Source organism: Dermacentor andersoni, chromosome 4 (genome assembly GCF_023375885.2).
Source record: "Dermacentor andersoni chromosome 4, qqDerAnde1_hic_scaffold, whole genome shotgun sequence".
Taxonomy (NCBI): Eukaryota; Metazoa; Arthropoda; class Arachnida; order Ixodida; family Ixodidae; genus Dermacentor; species Dermacentor andersoni.
In genome coordinates this window covers 155025525-155050167 of record NC_092817.1, presented here as the reverse complement: position 1 = coordinate 155050167, position 24643 = coordinate 155025525, and the positions used below count along the sequence as shown (strand labels likewise).

Below are 24643 nucleotides of genomic sequence, written 5' to 3'. Positions count from 1 at the left end.
GCTTTTGCAATTATTCTTTTGTAATGCAACGACAAGCTGTCTTCAACCCTTCGGTGTTGCGCAATATGACCTCACGGTCTATTTCTTGTGTACCTTTTCTAGGTTCGAAACATTGTGCATTCACCGCTGAAGGGCAAGGAAGCAGTGCACGTTAAAAATGTAGACCGCTGCCCTTCGCTTTTTTCCGGCGTTTTGTTCGAAATTTTGCGCAACTGCTTCGTGGCGCCAAAGATCTCTCATCTTGGTCCCGTGCCTGCGACCATGCGTTCGCCACCTTGCGCCGTTTTCTCACGACGCCACCTATTCGTCATTTTGACCCTCAAGCTCCTACCGATGTACGGTCGGCCAAAAAAGTAAACGGACCACGGCTTAGGTGGCCGGAGCGGCTGCGGCGCCACACCGGGGCGCTGCTATCTCGCTCGCGCGCTGACGGCGAGTGTGCCCCGAGTGATGCCAGACTTCGCCCTCACTAACACGCGGGGCCTTGTCACGCTTGATAAATTTCTAGTGCGCCGTTCGTTTGGTCTGGTGCTGACGGTTGCGACGAAGGGGGACCGTGCATTGCCTGTAGTCAAGCACACGGCGCGGTTGCACAGTAGTGGACGGCAGCCGGGCATCATTGCGCGGCAACGAGAAGGAAGGAATACCAGTTCTAATTGTTGTTTTCCTTATATTCACCTTAATTTTCATATCAGTGCATGTCGCTGGCATCCACTGCTGCTCGATCTTAGGCAACATAACGCAAGTAGCCGCATGGGCGGATACGGTGAAGCGTGCTCTTTCACGCCGGTGCGATAAGTTACAGGCGACAACTTTACTTTGAGCGCGGTTTTTCTGTCGAGATTACTTTTCCATCATTGTCTACAGCAGTGAGTTTATTATTTATATCAGCGACGCCTATGAAAACGGTTTAATTAGCTAGTACAATGCCTAGGCGATTATGAAACTTTACAACAGTACGTCCAGGAAGAGATGATTGGGAAGACGAATAGAAATAACTAGTAAGTCGTGAAAGTTTATTTACGGAAGTATTCCATGATTTAAAGGGGTCCTCAGTGCGATGAAAAAGTGCCGTCAACCGCGATGACTTGGCCTACTCACTCTGGTATCGAGTCGTAGAGCGTCGCCGCTATAGCTTCGGACGTCCGCGCAGCGCTTCCCACTAGCTCATCGCGCCGACGTGACAAAGCGCACGTCACCGTACACTCTTAGACAAAGGTACACAATTTGGAGTGTATATGTGCCGCAAAACAATGATCTTCATCTGCCTTGCTTGCATTACCTTTCTTGAAAACGCTGCGCCCGCTATTTTCCTGTCGGGAATGCTATGTCATGCTGATAACGCGCATGCCGTTCATTACTGGGAAGTACCGGGCATGCTGCGTTAAAGAAAGGAAATGCGGACAAGAAAGGTCACGTTTATTGTGTTGCAAGATACAACCCACAGGGTGTAATTTACTTGCGGCTACTTGCTCAATGGTGCCTAAAATCGAGCAGCGGTGGACGCCGGCGACATGCACTAATATGAAAGACACGGCAAATATAAACTAAACAACAATCTGAACGGGTCTTCGTTCCTTGTCAGTGCCGCCGTTTGATTCCCCGCGGCCACCTGCCACTGCACGAGAGCGCCATCCCCTTCGTGGCACGGTCCCCTTCGTGGCGATCGTCAGCAGCAGAGCAACCGAACGGTGCACTAGAAATTTATCAAGCATGATGAGCCCCGCAAGAGAGTGAGGGTGAAGTCTGGCGTCTCTCGGGGCACTCTCGTTGGCGCACGGAGTGAGATAGCAGCGCTCCGGTGTGGCGCCGCAGCCGCCCTGGCCACCTAAGGCGAGGTCCGTATACTTTTCTGGCCGATAGCACATACCGAGGCAAGTGGTGTAGTCCTAGGTGCTGTTCACGCATAGCGTCATCCTTGCCAGGCAGAATACGTCGTGGCTTATGCGAGCCGGACGCTGACCAAGGCGTAGGGCAACTACAGCGTCACGCAAAAGGAGTGCTTGGTCATCGCCTGGCCGCTTGACAAGTGTCACCTTTATTTATGCGGCCGATCTTTTCACGTAGTGACCAACGACCATGCGCTGTATTGGCTTCCGAATTTCAAAGATCCGTTTGGCCGCTTCGCTCGCTGAGCCCTGGGAATGCAGCAGTGCGAAATAAGCGTGGTGTATCGCTCCGTTTGGAAGCATTCCAACGCTGACGCTCTTTCCCGCTCTCCACTCTCGCTAGAGGCCACTGTCCCCCTGTGAGCACACATTGTCGTCTCTTGACTGACACTATTGCTATCGAACAATATAATGAACCCTGAATTGCATCCTTTTCGACCTTCTCTCGGATACCTCAACAGTTCCGGCCTTTTGAGCACTTCGGCGCCAAATTCCTCATTTTGCGATCCGTAATAATCTTCTGTACCGACGCAAGTATGCATCAAAGGGAGGTACGTAGTTGTTTGTCATCTCGGGAGCCTTGAGATCAGAAATCTCTTCCTCTTTCCATCCCGACCCCCAGTGGGGCCACGCTGGCATTTTCAAAACGTATGAGCGACTTGGGCACTGCTACTACTGGCGGCGGATGTACACCTTCGTGCGGAACTTCGTCCACTCTTGCCGTGAACGTCAGCAATGAAAATCTCCGCCTCATCTCCTAGCCGGTGAACTCCATTACCTGTCATGGCCATCTCAACCTTTTGATCGTGTCGGCGTCGACCTATATGACCCACTTACATTGAATACGTCCGGCAAGCGGTAGATTATAGTTGCCGTCGGCCACTTAACATGCTATGCAGCGACTGCTGCTCTTCGAGCTTCTACTGCGCCGGAAATCGCCAGTTTTATAATACGCCGATTTGTGCTTCGTCATGGAGGCACTCTTGAACTCGGCGACCGAGGCCACACCTTCCTGTTTGAAATCATTGAAAAATTGCTTGCTGAATGCGCCATTGTTCATCGCACATTTACCGCATATCACCTGCAAACCAATGGTGCCATGGAACGCTTTAATCACACCCTTGGCGACATACTCGCTGTGTATGTACATCCCATCCCAACACTCTAATTGGGACCTAGGTCTTCCATTCATCAGCCACGCTCACAATGCCACAACGCAAGCCACTACCAGCTTCTCCCCACTCTATATTTTTTGTGGTCGTAATCGTTCTAAACTCAGACCCATCAGAATTCCTGTCAATTTTGGACGCCGCAAGGCAACCTATAGAATATCGTCAGTTTGCCCGCCGCTTCACTTCTGACTATCAGAATCGCCAAAAATCAAAACACGATGCTCGAAACTCGACTCCAACTTTTTACGGGAAACCGTCGTTTGAGTGTCCGTACCGACCCGCACACGATGACTCGCTTCAACACTTCTTCCTAAGTAGCATCGACCATACCGAGTTCTGCAGCGAACTTCTCCTGTCAACTACCTCAAAGAGCTACTTACCGGACATGCGTCGTCGTCACAGCGAAGTCGTCAACGTCCGGCGGCTCAAGTCCTAACATGATTGTGCGGCCTCATCTTTAGACGAACTAGCCACGATGGCTCCTTTTTCCGATGGGGTCATTGTAATCAAGAACGCGTTGACGTAGGCAGCAGGATTGCGAACAGCATCGCCTGCCGCAGATATTCGAGCTGAGAGACTGTGCTCAGTGGTGCGCTCCACCCGCCATCAGCACGTCGGGTAATACGCCTCCATTATAATATATATATATATATATATATATATATATATATATATATATATATATATATATATATATATATATATATATATATATTGTAGTGGGTAATATGCATGTGGCACTGTGCGGACTGCCACCGCTGCGGCGCGAGACACGAGCGCGGGTTGTTGATGCGAAGCGCTAGGACTCGTGATCTAGAGCTACCTGCGATCCCTCGAACGAGCTACAATAAACCCCATTTCATTTGGTGGAGCTGCGGGGTAACCTCGAAAACTGGAACTCCGAAGCCGGACGCTACCGACTGCTGCGACCATGCCTGACGAAACCACCCAGGAAGATGCACCACAGCCTCCGACGATCATCGTTTCCGGTGCATTGCGCCAGCGTGATCCTGCCATCTTTAGCGGCACCGATGATCATAACGTGGAGGATTGGTTGTCATCTTACGAAAGGGTGAGCCAGCATAACAAGTGGGACGACATCACGAAGTTGCACAATGTGCTGTTTTACTTAACCGGCGTCGCGAACTTCTGGTTCCGAAACCACGAACACGATTTCACAACGTGGAGCAGATTCAAGACAAGTTTCACAGAAGTGTTCGGGCGCCCCGCTGTGCGCAAGCTTCGCGCAGAACAACGCTTACGGGGGCGCGCGCAACATCACGGTGAAACGTTCACAAGTTACATCGAAGATGTCATTGACCTGTGTAAGCGCGTGAATCCGTCAATGGCGGAACAGGACAAGATAAAACACATTATGAAAGGCATTGATGAGGACGCATTTCAAATGTTGCTAGCGAAGGATTCGCGTACCGTGGCCGAAGTTATCAACTTGTGCCAAAGTTTTGACGAGCTACGGAAACAACGCATCTTATCTCGGCGCCCACCGCCTACGGAAGATTCGTTAGCAGCATTGGTTATTGGCGACAACCACACAACTTTGCTGACGCAAATAAAAGAATTTGTGCGCGAGGAGGTCGCGCGACAGCTCTAGATTTTGCCGACCACGGAGAAGCCTTCTCAATATTTGGCTCCAGCGATCCGACAGGTAATTCAAGAGCAAGTGACCGAAGCTCTTCCACCTCCGTGTCAGCCGGCTCCTGTGGCCGCGCCTCTGACGTATGCTGAAGCCGCTGCACGGGCGCCTCGTCTGCCGGGATTCTCACCTCCGCCTTCAGCGCCTCTCCAGCCGGTGTTCTCTCATCCGCCCTCGCCTCGCCAGCAGGTCACTGCCTTTTTCAGCGCACAGCAGCAAGGTACAAATCCTTGGCGCACTCCTGACAACCGCCCAATATGCTATGCCTGCGGTACACCGGGACATGTAGCGCGCTTCTGCCGCCGGCGCTTGCCGGCCTTCGTGGGCACCGCGCGACCACCCAGCTCCGGCTTCCGACCTTTCCGTATGCCTTCACGACCACCACCGGAAGTCTACGTTGCTGATGACATACCGGCACCGCAGTCACAGCTCTACAATACTCGTCGCTCACCTTCCCCTCGTCGGCGCTCACTCTCACCCATGCGTCGTAGGCCCAGTGCCAGTACTACTGAGGCGGAAAACTGATTTCCGCAGTTCCTGAGGCACGAACTGCGTCATCGTCGGAACATCAAAATCCTCGTTTTTCCCCCGCTAACGTTATTGAAGTGTCTGTTGATGGCATCAAATGTCTTGCGCTCGTCGATACAGGTGCTGCTGTATCTGTGATTAGTGAGAAACTTTGCCGTGAATTACGGAAAGTGACCATGATGCCTTCGGTATTATTGCTTAGAACAGCCAGTGCACAACAAGTTCAGCCAGTCGCTATGTGCACTGCCAGGGTGTTGATTCGAGACATTTTGTATTCGATTGAATTCTTTGTGCTAACTTGTTGCTCCCACGATGTGATTCTCGGTTGGGATTTTCTGTCGCGCCATCACGCGGTCATTGACTGTGCACGTGCTGAGGTTCAGTTCTCCGTTCTGTGCGATTTGCCATCTCACGACTTTCAAGTTCATGATGTTACCAGGATCTGTGTAGCTTCAGATACTGACCTTCCCCCTCACAGCGCGGTATTTGTCCCTCTTTCATGCGCATCGCTTGCCGAAGCGACGGTCAAGTTTTCACCCGCTGCCGTCTTCATTCGCCGCCAGCCTATATTGTTGCCTTTCGCCCTCCTCACGGTTCACCATGGGGCTGCAGAAATACTGATTTCTAACCCAAATTCGTACACTTTGGCTTTGCACTGTGGCGAGACTATTGGTACCATCCAGACTGTGGACGCTGACCTTATTGTGCAGTTCCCTGTTCCTGACGACGTGGATACTGCCAACGTCACCGCACTGGCACCCCATGTGCCATCTAACCGAGTACCACTGGATGTTTTTTGTCGCTCTATTGCTGATGACCTCGAGCCGACACAACGTGAGCGGCGTATTACTCTTTTAAATGATTTTCACGCCTCTTTTGACTGCAACCAAGCATTATTAGGCCGCACGAGTACCGTCTCTCACCACATTGATACGGGACACCACGCACCATTACGCCAGCGTCCGTACCGCGTGTCATCCACCGAGCGTCGTGTCATCGCCGAGCAAGTTGAAGACATGCTTGAACGTGGTGTTATCAAGCCATCCTGCAGCCCTTGGTCATCTCCTGCAGTACTCATTAAGAAAAAAGATGGCTCGATTCGTTTCTGTGTGGACTATCGTCGCCTCAACAAGATTACACGAAAAGATGTCTATCCTCTACCGCGCATAGATGACGCCCTGGATTGTCTTCATGGTGCCGAATTCTTTTCTTCTTTGGACTTGCGATCGGGCTATTGGCAAGTGCCAGTGGATGAATCCGACCGCTCGAAGACAGCTTTTATTACGCCTGATGGCCTGTATGAGTTTACAGTAATGCCATTCGGCCTCTGCAATGCACCCGCGACATTCGAAAGGATGATGGACAATCTTCTACGAGGCCTCAAATGGAAGACGTGCTTGTGTTATTTAGACGACGTGGTAGTTTTCTCCCCTGATTTCACCACTCACCTCTCTCGTCTACGCGAAGTCCTTACTTGCCTTACCACCGCCGGCCTTCAACTTAACTTGAAAAAGTGCCGCTTCGGAGCCCGCCAGCTGACCATACTTGGCCATGTCGTGTCCAAAGACGGCGTCCTTCCCGACCCTGACAAACTTCGTGCTGTCGCAGAATTTCCGCGGCCGACTACAGTGAAAGAGCTCCGCAGTTTCGTCGGTCTTTGCTCTTATTTTCGCCGCTTTGTGCGCAATTTTGCCTGCATCATCGCTCCCCTGACGAAGCTCCTGGCTGGCTCTGGTGACCTTCGTAACTGGACTCCGGCATGTGACCAAGCCTTCACCACTTTGCGTCGTCGGCTTACCTCACCGCCTGTTCTACGCCACTACGACCCGAGTGCACCGACTGAAGTTCATACCGACGCCAGCGGCGTTGGTCTTGGGGCCGTCCTTGCACAACGGAAGCCTGGCTTTCCAGAATATGTGGTTGCATATGCGAGTCGTGCTCTCACGAAGGCAGAATCCAATTATTCTGTCACGGAAAAAGAATGTTTAGCTATAGTTTGGGCCTTAAACAAATTTCGCCCTTACTTGTATGGCCGTCCGTTCGACGTTGTGACAGACCACCACGCGCTCTGCTGGCTTGCGTCACTGAAAGACCCGTCGGGGCGTCTTGGACGTTGGGCTCTTCGGATCCAAGAATTTGACATTCGCGTCATTTATCGATCCGGGCGCCAACATTCTGATGCAGATGCGCTCTCCCGTGCGCCCATGCGATCCGACGAAAGGCCACCTTCATCCATAGAGTGCCCGGTTGCTACGCTTGCTGTTACTGACATGCCGTCTGAACAGAGAAAAGGTCCGTGGATTCTGTCTCTCATTGACATTCTTAGCAGTTCTTCAACGTCTACATGCCCTCGAGCCATTCGTCGCCAAGCCACCCACTTCGTGCTACGGGACGCCATCTTGTACCACCGAAACTATCAGCCCGACGGTCGCAAATGGCTGCTAGTCCTCCCTCGCCATTTGCGTTCCGACGTATGCACGTATTTCCATGCAGACCCACAACAAGCGCATGCTGGCGTCCTGAAAACCTACGAGCGGCTCCGCCAGCGGTACTACTGGCGCGGCATGTATTCTTATGTCCGCAAATACATTCGGTCATGTGCAGCCTGTCAGCGACGCAAGACATCTTCTCATCCGACAGGCCCTCTGCAACCTTTACCGTGTCCTGCACGTCCTTTTGATCGGGTTGGCATCGACCTTTATGGGCCTCTTCCGTGCAGTGCTGCCGGAAATCATTGGATAATTGTCGCAGTAGACCACCTGACAAGATATGCTGAAACTGCTGCACTTGCTTCGGCTGCTGCTCGCGACGTCGCCGCATTCATCTTACGGCATTTCGTCTTACGGCATGGCGCACCGCGAGAACTACTCAGTGACTGAGGCCGTGTCTTCTTGTCCGAAGTTATTAATGAGCTACTCGCCGCGTGCCGCCCTATTCACCGCACCACTACGGCGTATCACCCACAAACTAACGGTCTAACGGAACGATTCAACCGCACCCTTGGGGACATGCTCACCATGTATGTTGCGTCGGATCATTCAAATTGGGACGATGTCCTCCCTTTTGTGACGTACGCATACAATACCGCCGTTCAGGCTACCACAGGCTTCTCACCATTTTTCCTTCTTTATGGGCGTGAACCATCCACTACCCTCGACACCGTACTACCATATCACCCGGATGCCTCTGAATTCACCCCTCTTTCCGAAGTTGCTCGCCATGCTGAAGAGTGCCGCCAACTGGCTCGCTCGTTCAAGTCGGATACCCAAGGAATCCACAAAGATCGCCACGACAACGATCAGCCCACACAGTCCTTCGCCGTGGACTCTCACGTCTGGCTTCGGCTGCCCTTCCAAGCTCCAGGCCTTAGCCCAAAGCTTGCTCCGAAATATCAAGGTCCGTACCGGGTCGTCGCGTGTACTTCGCCTGTGAATTATGTGGTCGAACCGGTGACACCATCTTCGGACAAACGCCGCCGTGGCCGCGAGACTGTTCACGTCAGCCGCCTGAAGCCGTACCACGACCCCCTTATCATATCATCGCCTTAGGTCGCCAGGATGGCTCCTCTTCGCCCCGGGGGTAGTTGTAGTGGGTAATATGCATGTGGCACTGTGCGGACTGCCACCGCTGCGGCGCGAGACACGAGCGCGGGTTGTTGATGCGAAGCGCTAGGACTCGTAATCTAGAGCTACCTGCGATCCCTCGAACGAGCTACAATAAACCCCATTTCAATATATATATATATACAGGGTGTCCCAGCTAATTTGGACCAAGATTTTAAAAATACCCAAGAGCGCTAGAGACATCGTACCGACTGCATAGTAGCTGTAGTCGCACGTACTACAGCGATGGAAGCAAACGCGAACAGCGGAGCTCGTGGCCGAAGCATAACTGAAGGTATAGTGCACGCCGTCCAGTTAACACTATTGACAGGCGGGCACATCTGGTTTCATCGCGCTGTGCGATGGTGCGCCCCCTATCCTGCGCTATTTTTGTTTCTGTTCTGCTTATGTTTTATTTGAAAACGAGGAAAGGTGACGGTACAGTAATGATGACAGCGCAAACTGTACTATCGCCATGAAAAGAACCGCGAACTGCGGAAAGCGTGGCTTTTGGCACAGTCAGCGCTAGTCCGAGGATCCGTGTCCAACTCTCATATGCATTGGCAGTCGCTAGGCGCCACCGTAGCGCCAGACATGATTGGCAGATGATAAGCTTTCCTTGCCAATATGCCGGGCAAGTAAAATGCGGCACGCTTTCATGCTGTCGGGATGCTTCTGTGCTTAACAGAACTGAAGTGTTAAGTGGGAGATCGATCGTCGCTGCCTCACGGCAGCGGTGATCATGAAAATAAAAAGGAACAAGCTTCAAGAATAAAAACGATGATAGGAAGTGGAGCTGCAAATGCGCGATCTATTCTCCTACGGCATAGGAGCAAAGCTATCGGATTGAGTCCCTTCAGTTTGGAAAGAAAAACATCGCGCGTGCGTCGGACGCCGACAGGATGGGAATGATCTCTGTGTACCACCAAGGAATTTCCCAGAGAAGAATTGCGGAGATTACCGGAAGAGCGCTTTCGACAGTCAACAGACTTTTGAAAGACTGCAAAACTGAAGGTAGACTCCCGGACCTTCCTCACAGTTCGCGGCCACGTTCCACGACCGCGGAACAAGACCTAATAATTATTGTATCCGCCGTAGACAATCCTTTTTTAACAGCCCCGCAGATCAAAAACGAGCTCGGGATAAACATTGACATTCAAGCGGTTCGACAGCGCCTCCGCGAAGCGGGCTTTTACAGCTGGAAAGCCGCGAGAAAGCCTTTGCTTTTGGATCGCCACAAAGCCACCCGTCTACAATTCGCACAATTGCACAAAGACTGGTCTGTGTAGGATTGGGGCCAGGTGATGTTCACAGATGAGAGCACATTTGCCACGAGGGGTCACGAGAGGCTGAAAGTTTGGCGCCAAGACAATCATCGCGCTCCATAAATGATGGGCCTTTGCACCCTAGTGTTCTGAATATGTGGTCCTGAATTCGTTCACTCAGTGCTAGTGTGGTCAGAATAGCATCAAAATTTAACGAAGATAGCCCTACGACGAATGTCACATTAGGGTGCGACTACCGATTGTTTTTAGAATAAAAACAGCAACAGCGCAACACAAGACGAACGAGTAAACAGGACGGAGCGCTGTGTCCTATTTACTCGCTCGTCCTGTGTTGCGCTGTTCCTGTTATTATTCTAAACATGAACCAACCAGCGCCATTGAACATGCCGATCATTTAAAGGACATAATATATATATTTCAGCGTTTTAAATTCAGACATGTGTTCTGCAATAAGATTGGCCACATTTTGGTTGCTGCATGTCATGAATTAACTGCTCGAGGTGCATTCTGAGCGAATGACTAAAAGCTACGTTACAGTCACAGCGCAGTCCTTGTTCTAGTAGCAGGTGCCTACTTCGCTACAGTATACATGAACAATGTTTGGACACAGCAGCGATTGGGCTAAACGTATTATACTACTTTGATGTGCGTAAACACAAACATAACTTTTTTTTACATTATGCAGCTTTGATCCCACCTGCTTCAAGCGAACAAGCCTCAGCGGGCGCTGCTCCTTGAATGTGTAAAGTGTCATCAAAGCCGAAGGCTTGTCTCCCCTTATACGGCTAGATGAACGCTTCAGTGCAGCAGAATACTGCAATGTAATCGAGCAGGTTGCCCTGCCCTTTGCTTTTGATCGGCCATTCAAAAATGGGCTGTTTTATTATCAGCATAACCTTTCTCCAATTCATACTTCACGTTCCGTGGAGGCTTTGCTAGACAACCTTGCAATCCGTAAGCTTTCGTGACCAACAAAAGGAGCGCACATAAATCGAATTGAGAATGTCTGGGGAATTATGAAATCACGCTTGTCACGTCTGCAGCTCCATAAAATGAACAAGGACTGCCTATGGGCTGCTGTTCACGCCGATTGGGACAGGCATCGCGGCACTGAGCTAGCCCCATACCTGTTTGCCTCTATGCCAAGGTGCATGGATCCGTCATCCTGGTGGATTCACACTTCACCAAATATTAATACAAAGTATCTTTTTGTCAAGCGAATCCACGCTTCAGTTTCGTTAAGCATACAGGCATCGCGAAAGCATGAAAGCGTGCCGCGTTTTACTTGCCGGGCATATTGGCAAGGCAAGATTATCATCTTACAGTCATGTCTGGCACCCGGAACGCACACGTGGTGCGATAGCGCCAACGAGACCAAGATTCTAGCGCTTCGGTGGCGCTGACTGAAAGCAGAGATTCGCCTAGCGACTGCCAAAACATATGAGAGTTGGCCACGTATCCTCGCACTAGTGCTGACCGTGCCAAAAGCCACGCTTTCCGCGGTTCGCGTTTCTTTTCATCGCGATAGTGCAGTTTGCGCAGTCATCGTTACTGTACCGTTACTGTTCCTCGTTTTCAAGTAAAACAGAAGCGGAACAAAAACAAAATAGCGCAGGGTAGGGGGCGCACCCTCGCACAGCGCGATCGAACCACATGTGCCCGCCTGTGAATGGTGATCGCTGGATGGCGCGCACTATACCTGCAGTTCTGCTTCGGCAACGCGCTCCGCTGTTCGCCTTTCTTTCCATCGCCATAGTACGTACGGCCAGGATGTTTTTCAACACGAATATTGCTTCATTATTTATTTTTAATTAGTGAACATTTTAATTATTGCTTGAATCCCAAGCATATTCGTTACAATGTTGTGGGGCACCTTAAATAACCTCCGACTCAAGCGTTTATTTCGTGCTGAAATGGTCCTGGTTGCTTTTTCCAAGAAAAAAAAAAATCCCGCAAAATACGCGAAATACGAAATGGATGCGCACGCGCACGCCGCTACTCAAGGGCCTACAAGCAATCATTGAAATATATACGGCTGCATTCTCTTATTGCCGCATCGTACAAGGCTCCAGTGCGCTTATCAATTCGTTAGCGGCGTGTTCTCTTGATGCCCCGACCCTGACATAGCGTAAATCACTTTATCGAGCTGCCGCCGCTAGTAAAGCAGTGTATCCGTGGCTATTCGCTGGGGAACGCTTGAGTAGCGGCGCGCGAGCACGTAGCTATTTCGTATTTTGGATGTTCCACGCGCTTATGTTTTTTCTCGCAAGAACCAACGAGACAAAGCTGAGCACTAAACAAATGCTTCATTCGGAGTTTATTTGAGGTGCCCTACAACTTTGTAATTGATATGATTGCGATTCAAGCAATAATTAAAGATTTCACTAATTAAAATTACTTAAGTAAATAATACATCGTGATAAAATTAATACTGGCCGTAAGTACATACGACTACGGCTACTATGCAGTCGGTACGATTTCTCTAGAGCTCTTGGGTGTTTTTAAAATTTTGGTCCAAGTTAGCTGCGACACCATGTATAATGTGTGTGTATTTGCGTGTGCACCTGAATGTGCGCATGTGCGTGTGTGTAAGGGTGTGAGGAAATCTACAGACTGGGAATAGGCAAAAGGAAATGCACACGTTCTCATCTATTGTCTATATAGACAGTCTATAGACGAACGATCAGCAAGAGTAAATAGAGACTGTACATACTTTTGTCTAGAGGTAGTCTATAGAGTGAAACGAGGCAAAAAGAAAGGAACATGTTATCGACTTTCTTCTATAAGAGATCTATAAACGGGAGCATCTATAAAGCGGGAGTAGACAAAAGGTATCAACACCTTATCGACTGTCGTCTATAGACAGTCTCTAAACGAAGAACGAACGATAATTAATAGAGACAACCTCCACTTTTGTCTTTATCTGGTGTATAGAACGGAAGTAGACAAAAAAAAAACTAAACATCGTATCGGATTTCTTCTATAGACAATGTATAGACAAATAAGAAAATAGAGAATGTATCGACTTTCGTCTATAGTTGTTCTATAAAGGGGAAGTAGACAAAAAGAAACAAAGACCTTATCGACTTTTTTCTATAGACCGACTGTAGAATATGAGTAGGCAAAAAATAGAAACCTTATCACCTTTTTTTTACTGTCTGAAGGCCGTATCAAAAAACAAAATAAATCTATAAAATAGCAAACTCATCTAAAAGAAGTCTATGGACACTCTGTACACATTCTAAGTTCATTTTTCTAAAGGCCCCGCGGCATTCAAGTGTCGCTTGGTTATTTTTATTTTATACGCTCATTTTATACACTAATGAAGTGGCGCCACCTCCTGTCCATTGGCTGCACCGTCACGTGCCCAACGACGTACGCTCTAGGCCAAACGTTCAATCAGCCAGGTGGCTGCGACGTGACGTATGCAATGACGGAAGCACTAGGCGCACGTTTAGTCAAGCAGAACCGTGGAGCCGATCTGGAGTCGGGGAAGCGTACCCTTCTCGCCCCCCCCCCCCCCCCGGTATCCCAGGGTTACAATGCCACACAGACGGACATTTACCAAATATTCTTTTCAAAGACATTACCTTACTTTCTTTACAGGAACCTCCCTTAGGAATTTGGCGTCAATTCGAGCATTTGCGCCAGCAGTCACTTTCGGTGCCATTATTCTGTCACGCAGCCGGCTACAAAGCCAGATTTTCGCATAATGGGGCATATAATACTTTCGCTTTGTATGGACATGTCTCTATTCGCTCCACGCTTCGACTCGTACGATCTGTTCTGCACCCTCTTCGCATGCGTAGGCGTGCCGGCAAGCGAACGTGTAGTTTGGCGTTAAGAGTTTAGCTGCTTTACGAGCACGACGAAGAGCGGCTGGCTCAATAGCTCGGGGAAAGGTGCAGGTCAGGGGCATAAATATTTTCGAAATACATTACTGGAAGCATAAACACGCAAGTGAAGCTGTAGAATTGCTTTAAAATCTGCTGTTACCTATCGCACTAGCGCGCTCTCTAGACCTTATGTTTCTTCTCCCGCAGAGAGGCCACTGCCGCTCGACGCACTGATTTGCACACTAGAATCCCCATTCCGAAGAGATCTTTTGGGAGTCCCGCCAGACGGGCTTTGCACGATTGTGGTGGCCTACCCGTTCTACGAACCTTTTGACTTGGAACTCTTCCCAACAAAGTATTACTCGTTCAGGCATTTTGACGTCATCGTGGAGAACGCCGGAAAGCAGAACAAGACGGAGTTTGGAATCGGCATCACTTACAAGTACGTGCTGCGATTGCCTTCGGAATGTAATGCGAACTGCTATACCTCAGCTAATAATTTACTGCAATTTGTCGTGCGGTATTACCGAACTGCACGATTAGAGACATAAGTGTATACGTCAGAAGGAAAATAATTCCAGACTATTCGTACAAACTGGCCTCATCCCTCAGCCAGTCTATTGTCCTCAACAATTGTTAATATACTTATAGTGAAAACCGGCCAGAAGGCAGGCACGTTTTACAGCACTTTTCCTTACGTGGCATGGATATCAAAAATATCCATCCCGCGCGTTTCTCTACAATAGGCTCCATGCTTCTATGCGGGCAGTGAATGAAAGAACCACGCCATAAAATAGTAGCTACTATAACCACTACAATGTCTGCTAGCTAACATACCTAGGTTCCTAAATGATTTGAGATACCGCTTGCACAACTGAAGTTGATATAATAATATATTTGAAATTTTGCGCCCTACTCTTTCTTTATTCAACTTTAAATGTACAAACACGACTACATTGTTGACAAGGCTCCTACAAACTAATGAACGACCAGCGATAAGCAGGGTTTACCGTGAAATCATAGCTGGCATATTGCATTTGGAAAGATTTTTATCATCCGACATAATACTTCAAGCTGTATGAAACAGAACGCCTGTATTACGGATGCCTAGTCGCACTGTTGGGGACGCTGACGAAACCTAGCAGTTTTTTCGATCACCAAACTTTTGAGTGTTGGGCGGTACCAACACGCCTGATGGGCGATGCAAACATAATGTCTCGCTTTCGCGCATTCTTTTTCTGAGGTGCGCAAAGACTAAAAAATGTAACAACTGTAAGCAGTTCGTAATGAAGCTTTCATGTGTGATCTTTCATTCGGGATATATTTCGGATGTCTCGTTCGCCAAGTGATTCCAGCACGTTAGGACAAAAAGCGCATGCAACAAAATGGTTAGGTGACTAAATAATCAGAATACAACTGCTGGCAATGTCTTCGATAAGGCGAGCGGACATGCCTTATGAACTTGCCGAGGCTTACATAATTTAAGAATATGGCTAGCATTAGCTGAAGCGTCTGACCATATGCAAACGTTAATGCGCAAGCCCGCATTGAGAATACCGCACGCGTTACTGTAATGCATTTACATTTTGCACTGCGGAAGGCAGTACCTGGAAATTCAAAGAAGCGTTTACCGTAAATCGAGGTTAGTGCTAGAAACACTTTGAACTGGAAACTCTATTGAACGATCCTGCAAGTATTTCCACCGTACAAGTCGTTGCCCGGAGCCCATTTTCATGCTTCGGGTGATGCGTTCCTTTATTCACATGAGTAATTGAAGTGTTCCAAGTAAACGTAGCAGTTCCTGTCACTTACAACTTGGCAAAGCAAAACTAAAATTTCTAACGTGAAATCACATTAGAGTATCTTTAAAAAATTACTCCCCTGATATATTTCACAAATATATTTCTTCTTTGATGTACTTCACTAAATCGAATGATGAATTATTTCGACCAATTTCATTCAAATGCATGAATTGAAATGCAAAGTTAGAGGAATACATTATTTCCCATCCCTCGCACTTAACCTCTCCTGCTTGAGTGAAGCTATGCGAGTCGCACGATGTCTGAAGGACTGTGTCCCGATTGTTGTAGAGGAGAACATGCTTGTACAAACAAACTGTGACGAGCTATGCCCGATGCTTACTTATATCAAAAGGATAATGTAGCCTTCCTGTGATCGGTGACAGCAAGACTTATGTCTTCATGTTTTCCACGTTTAGGTTTTGTAAGAGCGTTGCCAACATGACAGAACTTGCCAACAATCCCATGACCAAGACAACATTGGACTATTTGTGGACCAAGCGGTTTTACCACTACGGACAAGTTAACCCTCCTCTCGCAAATTATGGCGGAACCATACAAGATGTAAACGTCAACTGTGCCAAAGGACTACAGGTTATTCTTCTGAAAACTTAAAAATCATGTCTTTTCCGCCACTGGACCCAGTCCAGCCTTGCGCTGCCTTGTGAGAATAGTCATCAGCCACACGAAACTCATGCCTTCGTAACGTAAAACACTGTGGGCGATCTTAAATAAACGTAACTATTGTCCATACCTTAGAAGGGTGATGGTTTGGGATAGTTGATTTCCCATGACACTGTGTTGTGGAGCGCAATGCCGGTCAGCGGCACAGAAAAAAAACAAGGACCAGCGCTTGCTGCCAACTGATTGTTTTTCTCTGACACCAAGGGTTATATAAAAAAGCTGAAGGAAAACGACATAAAAATTAATAAAATATCAAGATAAAGCTGCCAAATAACGATGCCATCACCACTCACTGGCCGCACAGCCATTGTCTAAAAATGTCAATTCCTTTCGTGATAAGAAGGCCAGGGACGGCTTACGTATGCTTAGGCATACTTGGCGTGCCATGCTAGCCGATTCGACGATGATGCGCGTTCTATCGACCGACCAGTGAGCGGTGATGACATCTTTATTTTTCATCTTTATTTTTTGTGTCCTATTTAATTTTTATGTCATTTTCCTTCTCTTCTTTTTCCTATATAGCACCTCGTATCAGACAATAAAATTTCAATTGGCAGTAAGCCCTTTTCGTGGGATTTTTTTCTGCGCCCCCTGTCACGCTTCTCGCTGCACCACAGTCTCGCGCACATTCCCTTTCTACACAGAAATCAATCCACTTGCTTTCAGTTTAACCCATTATAAAATTCTTCATGCTCGTACATAAGACCACTTTAAGTAAATCACGGACACAACGTCAGCATTATCGTCATATCTTTGAGGACATTGTTAGGAAATAATATTTCGCATGCTTTTCGCACTAAGCGATATCTGGCTCTATATATGGGAATGTTCTTTGTTGTCAACATCAGCGTGGTGTCCATTTTTAGATGTACCGTATTCTTGAATTTTCCTGCTTAGGAATAATAAGATCACAGTCATGAGATTTATTGTCATTCAACATCAAGTGCGTCATTGCTTTTTCACAGCGCACATAATTCGTTATATCAGCTGATTGTCCAATCTAGCAGAGCAACCACTTAAAAGTTTACCACTCCTCTCTGTAGTCGATATTATGGAAGGCATACTGCGTATTAGCTGCGATGCGGGGACTAGTTACGTTGAACGCTGGTTTTTATTTTGGTACACCATAAAACGTGGAAAGATTGGTGCTTCTGATTTAGCGCTCCATTGCATCACAGTCTACAAAAAAAGTCTTTGCGTTGTGCTCCGGCATATTTGGCCACCTGGGGTATGTCCATCTGAACCTACACATAAGTACAGATCTGTGTCATGCGTTCCGCTGCTATCGGAGCACTAACCGTCTTAACGCCTGTTGTCCAACAAGCGTCTTTGTTTTATAAACAAAGAGCTCTCGTCGACATCCAATCCTTCGTTTTTTCGTAAAAGCATGTGTTAGTGATTTATGGCCACCGTGCCTTATATAATGACCTCCCCATATAATAATTACTGCCGCTCCTCCTGAATTCAGCTATCTAACGCAAAATTTTTTTTTAGCAAATCAACATTCTTATCGGGAAATTCTTTACACATTAACGGACGTCATAAAAAAATCCCGCACATTTGTATGTTACTCCAAACAACTCACACATAAAGAAGTTTCGACCAAGCGTTGATGCGAAAGAAGACAAAGCCGATGCACATGATCGTGCAATGAGTTCGATTATTACAAGATACGTCTCCATTCTCTCTCTTTCTCAGGTTCATTATTAACCTATTTTGCATCCCATTCGTATCGTATATGACGTGCCAATAAGTTGTCCCCCATCTGGTCTTCATAGAAGTCTTGCAAAGCATTCCATTCCTCAGAAGTTTCGAGGCTACGCGTCTGTGTTGGTCGACTCTGTCCCACTACGTGACCTCGACACGCTGTTCAGAGTCCCGCTTCTCCTGGCGGGCATGAGACAAGTCACCAATTTCGGTGACACTTGGCCTCGCGAGCTTTGGCCCTCTCGGCATTGTAGGAAACTGTGTGCTCTTCGCGTGCACGGCGCGTGCTTTGGCGAGACGAGTGGCGGCCCGCACACGCACTTGAGACGCCTCTAGGACAGCGTCAATGCCGGCGCGCCGCTTTCGCTTCCACGCATGCGCAAGGACTGCATTCCAGAAGCGCACTTATTACACGCTCTTCTCCGACGCTGCTCTCGCGAGTGGCGCGGTACCAGAACAATGAGACACCTCTACGCGTGCGCCCTCCCACCACGCGCAGTGGCATGGGCGCATCGTGGCACCCTAACAAACCAGCTGGTGGAGGGCGCGCCATAAACATGGTGGCGGCACGACAAAGGACGCCATTGATAGTGGCCTACATCCCACCACGCTCACAGATAATTACACTCCTGATTGTTGTCGTAACAATTACATGGACACTCGTGCAGGATTTCTGCCATCCTCTTCGGCATCCCACAGCGGTACTCCCTGTAAGGTCCAAGTGCGATAACATCGCACTTGGACTTTGATGCGAGCGAAAGCGTGCGAAGGTGCGCGGAGAGGGGTGGGGGCGCGATCTCCTGCGTGCAAGGGTTGAAGGCGAGGGGTGAGAGCGCCCTCTGAAAACACGTGAAAATTCGTAGCTAGATTGCAATGTTTCTGACAATCTTACAATCAATTGCAATCAATCTTATAGTAAAGATCCACTGTCCCTGCAAGCACCTTTTTAACAAACCCCGTTTTCATATACTGAAGGTAAAATATTACTAGACCACCAATGCGTTTCATCACGCATATTCGGAAGGCATTTCTTGAAACAGGTATCAACGGCAGAAGTCGATTAGAGTGCATAAGATATTGAATGTTGCCAGTTACAACTCGTAAATTGCAATAGGTGCGGTAAAGTAATTTGTTTAATTGGTAAATTTAAAAGAAATCGTTTTAGTTAATCAGATATTTATTGTAATTTTTGGCGTAAATATTGTTCGCCGTTGAAAGTAATCCAGCTCGTGAAGTAGAATTGTGCTGTATGCCATGACGGATTATACAAAAATTCTGTTAATGATAAAAAAACGCCGTAAATTAGGTATGAGGGTAGGCATGCCGGAACGTCGCTATTCACACGCATTTCTAGCACAGCGTGCTGGCTTGCCTTTAGCATAGTTCTAGGCGCCGAAGATTCCCCGGTGCAGAACAGCATGCCTGCTACCGACCGCACTTCGATGTCACCTAGAGAGTCCAATCGCGTCCGCAGTGTCCGCATTTAAAGGGGGGCGGAGGGCGAAATGCAAAACTCCCGTGTGCTGTGCATTCGGTGCACGTTAGAGAGCCCCAGGAGGTCAAAATTATTTCAGGGCCCCCCGCTACGGCGTATCTCGATGGGGTATGGTGGTTTTGGCACGTGAAACCGCAGAATTTAACCATACTAAGTATGAGGTCTCTTAAGGTTTCGTTATTTTCAGTCGGCGAGATATAGCAGATTTAGATTGCTGACTTTCTCTACGAACGGCGATGCGAGTCATCGTAGTCTAACAATGTTAAAGGCCAACTGCTACGTCCTGAAGCTCATTCGCGCTAAATTGGCTATAAGCATTAGCATATGCTAGCAATGTAAACTTAGCAAAGCCACAGTGCTGGCGACTGTCTAATTTTCTATCAGCGTCTACATAGCGCCTAAGAAGGCTATGCGGGATCATGTCTGGGAACAACAGTGATTCGGTTGCAGCGAAAATTGCGGGACCGTAGACGAGTGCTCACCTCTACGTGCGCCTCAGTGTCCAGGTCCATTGCTCGCTCAACATTTGCAAGTGAATGGGTGTGTCTCTCGGCGGGCTTTTTTTGCACACATTATTGGAGTAGGTTCTAGTATAAGAGACTTGCACAGGCTCGGGCCGTCCGGAGAGTTTTGCGGGGGCCTGGGCCGAGCTCGGGCGTGACGCCACGGGCTCGAGCAGGATTGGTCCACCGGTTGAAACTGTTTAAAGTAAATACCTGTTCTGGTTATGTTGTAGCATCGCTCAAGTTCTTTACATTTAAAGGTAGCCTGAGCAATTTATCAGTACCTATATGTTAGCTGACCTTGTACGACTAGATCTTGAGTTCAGTGCAAACACATATACACCAACGGAAAAATAACAGTGTACCTAGGCAATAGGCCAGAGCACTTATGTTCCCATTCCAGAAACAAACATTTCGGTCTGTATTGCTTATACATTGCAGCTCATTTTATATATGTTGTGCGAGTGACGGCTCGAGTGATGGCAGGCGCAAGAGCTTTATTGAGGCGACTACATAGTTTAGCGCTCATTATGGACGCTTGGGCTCCAGTATCAATTATTGCCGCCAACGGAACACCATGTACGTCTACTTCAATTAGGTTCGTGTTGGGGAGGAGCGTCAACGGAGGATTTGGACAGGACGAACGTGATGCAGCACTACCTCTAACAGCTGCATGTCCTAGTTTTCCGTCCGTCGGGTTGGCGAGGAAAATCGGCGAGGTTGGGGTGACGGGGAGTGAGGGCGTTGAGGCGAGGGCAATCGCACGGAGGAGCGGCTGCCAGGGGAATCAGAAGTAAGGTACAGACGGCGAAGTGAATAACGGCGATCATCGGCGTATGGCTGAGGATTAGTGAATGAGCTACAGTACGGCGGCAACCAGGTGGTCCGGCAGTGGCGGGCTACATGACCAACGCGGTGGGAGCGGAAGCAGATCGGTTTGTCGTCTGAGGTTCGCCACTCAGCAGGATTGCGTGGTCTGTGCGCGAAATATTGGTCATTATAGGTTGCGGACATGGGAATGGGCACCGAATCTGGTCGGGAGACAGAGCAGGCAGTAGGGATGCTAAGGTTTGAAATTTCTTGCCGCACAACTGCTTTAATAACGGAAATAGTGGGGGCCGCTTGATCGAAGGTACCGTCAAGAGGTCGTGGATGAAGGGGGCCGGACTCGCCGCTTCAAAATCACAGCGAAAGATACGTGTGACGTTCTCTTGAAATGGTCGTGTGGCGGTAAGAGTGGAACAAGAGGACGTGGCAGGGGTGTTTGGAAGCCAGGAAAACTGTGGGACGACGCGGCGCCTTTTGGCTACATCGAAGCGGCGGCATTTTTTGATGATGGCGTCAACGTAGAAACGTCGTTATAGACCAGCAAGTTGAGGCGTCGTCGGCGATGCACATTAGGATATGGCCCACCTTGTCAACCTCGGTCATGTGCTCGTCGACTTTCCGGCAAAGCGCGAGCACTTCCTGTATGTAGCAGACATACGATTCGGTCGACGACTGGACACGGGTGGCAAGCTATTTTCGCGCAGCCTGTTGGTGACTTGACGGGTTGCCAAATAGGTCGCGAAGCCTCTTTGAAAATGTCCCAGCTGGAGAGTTCGACCTCATGGGCGTGAAACCAGACACGTGGTGTCCCGTCCAGACAAAAAATCACATTGGCAAGATGATGGTAGCGTCTAAGTGGTGACTTTGGCTAACACGCTCATACATGCTGAGCCAGTCGTCGAGGTCAACGCAATTTTGGGTGCAGAATGTCCCAGGATCGCGGAGTCTAGGAACCGCAACGTACATTGTGGTTGGCACCGCAGGTGTAGCTGGCGATGGGATGGTTCCATCGGAAGCCATGGCTGAGAAGACGACGGTGCGGCCGCTCCGGAGCTCCGTGGCGAGGACGGGGAACGTTCCACCTACACCACAATTTTAAGCGAAGGACGAGTCAGTAAGACGAGCAACTATTTACAGGATATATTTACGAAAGCGGTTGCAACGCTGACCGGTTAGATTCATCGCACGAGCCCCGTTCGTTCTTCCTCCTCTTCTCTCGTTCAAACAAGCAAATGTCACACGCGTGTAGCAATATATATATATATATATATATATATATAGTACTTTTTGTACGTTTACGCCGGGCCTCGTCATGCACTAAGCTTAGTAATGCGCACCACCCGGGCGCCCCGCGCGGTGCCTGGGATTAGTAACAGACATAGAGTTTCTCACTACATTACCTAGAGGGAAATCTGACGCTGCTGCGCTGTGGTATGCATGGGAATGCCGGTATATTGTGGATTCGGATTGGCATCGTTCTCGTAGAGACAGGACACCTTGAAGACGCGCCTGGCAAGTACCGTTCCGTCTGTCACAATGATTCATTTTCTACTAGAACAGCACGTGAAAAGCTGTTTTAGCTTTAATATTACGCGAAAACATGTTTTGTTTAACTATGAGAACTTGTTATTGTGTGTACGACTACATGTTACGTAAAAAGTATCAGCGGGCCGCTAAAGTTGGAGGACAGACGACAAGGTTCGCGCTCGCTTTGAAACAGTTGGTCGTCTGTTCTTGCTTTTCTTCGCTTGGTCATGCATCGTGGGTGAGTAAAGATGTAATATGCGTGAATGGAAACATTTTCTGAAGATTTTACTTTGAGAACGCGTTATTTGCGTAGCCATATCCACGTTTTAGACGAAGCCTCTTACAACACCAGCCAACACGAGCCTCGAAGACACATATACCATCATTCCCATGACGGCACGGTCCCCCTTAAGAAACTCCCATAGACGGTAGCGCCAGATTACCCTCTAGGTGTTATAGTGAGAAACTCTATGGTAACAGAGGTCCGGGTACGGGCCCATACTGAGTTCGGTCATGTACGCCCGGGCTGGAGTTGGGCTTTAGCTTCATAGAGCGGGCCCGAGCCGGGACGTAAAATCGGGCCCGTGCAGTCGCCTCTACACCTGTGATTTTACGGTGAAGTTGTATGTGGCTAGGATGCCGGAATTTAGTCGTCTCCGTAACCCAAAACTCAACCAATCATAGCGGAAATGTTTCGCCGCGTGCGCCCCTGGATTCCTTGCAGTACCAGGCTTGCTGTACCAGCAAATATATACGGATCATTCGAGCATAGGCCACAATTTGCCTGCAAAAATTATAGAAACCACAGTAACTGGCATAGACTCTTGCATTTATTTTCAGCAGTGTCTCTTTAGCCGACATGTTTCACCGTTCGCTTTTTGCTGCGTTTCCTGGGTAGCCTGTCTGGGTACAACTTGTGCGCTCATTTAAAAGAAAAACATGTATTTTGATCGCAGATGCTCTTCGATTTGATGAAAGACAAACATGACAACGTCAATCGGCCAAGTTACATTATACTCTCCTTCCCTTTGTATTCTCCGGGAAATTTTCCTGCAATTGGAAAGGCACTAAGGTGAGTGGCGCCCAGTAAAATCCAAAGCACGACGCATATTTAGCAAGAGTACGCTGCCCTGCAACGCAATACCGTATGGCTGCATTTTGATTCTTAGAAGCCTGTACCGCAAAGTTGGCCGCTTTGTGTGTGTCAGCCTATTGCCATATTCTTACGATGACCAAGTGCAAGATATCCTAGGTGTGGCTTGCGGAGAAGAGTGCACTGTAATAGACAAACTGGTAAAATTAGAATCAGAACAGTGGAGGTCGCGTTCCGCATTACTGCGAGGCCGAGCAATGCAGTTCAGGTTTGAGTAAACGGCTTCGTGAGATTGACCCGCTCCAATAGCCGCATCATCGCAGCCATCCAGTCTGAGCACATTAGATTTCGTGTTAAGTCGCTGGATGGCGTCCAAAACAGTTCTGCAGGCTTTATTCCCGGCGACTGCAACAAACTTCCTACCCTTAACAAATGTACAGTTGTCGTTACGTTCATGCTTGCAACCTCGTAGAGATAACGCACCTATTTAATCACTGCACAAAAGATTATTATTATTATTATTATTATTATTATTATTATTATTATTATTATTATTATTATTATTATTATTATTATTATTATTTTCCATTGGGTTTGATGGGGCACGTAGAGAAAGAAAGCGATGCCATGCTTTACTGGCTCTCTCTAATGCATACTTCAACCAACCACATTGACTCTTACCAACCCATCTCGTACTGTGAACAGCCTTAATTTAGCATCTTTTAAGAGTATGCTTGGCCGAAGGTAAGCTTTGAACGTGACAACTATGCCTTATACAAAAATAACTTGGAATATTCCTTCCCAGAGTTTTATTAATTTCTGCGACCCAATGATTCCAGCTATCTTTTATTTCCGTTATTATCCTAAACTAATTGTCTTAAATGGAGTACTGTATTTATTCAATATCCTTTAAAGTAACTTTCGTTGCGTTTTGTTGCTTAAAATTCTCTTTCTTTATCGTTTCCATTCTATGCAATTGTATTCATTAAATAAATATTTCTGCAAAAAAAGTTTTGCAGTTCGTATACTATAGTACAAAA

General features: G+C 48.1%; 1 long non-coding RNA gene across 1 annotated transcript; it reads left to right on the top strand.

Moving 5' to 3' along the window:
- Nucleotides 1–14193: 14193 nt before the first annotated feature.
- On the top strand, nt 14194–23550 carry LOC140217156 (uncharacterized). The gene is made up of 3 exons (XR_011893664.1): nt 14194–14409; nt 16186–16360; nt 23467–23550. It is a non-coding gene; the product is annotated as an uncharacterized lncRNA (long non-coding RNA).
- Nucleotides 23551–24643: the final 1093 nt, after the last annotated feature.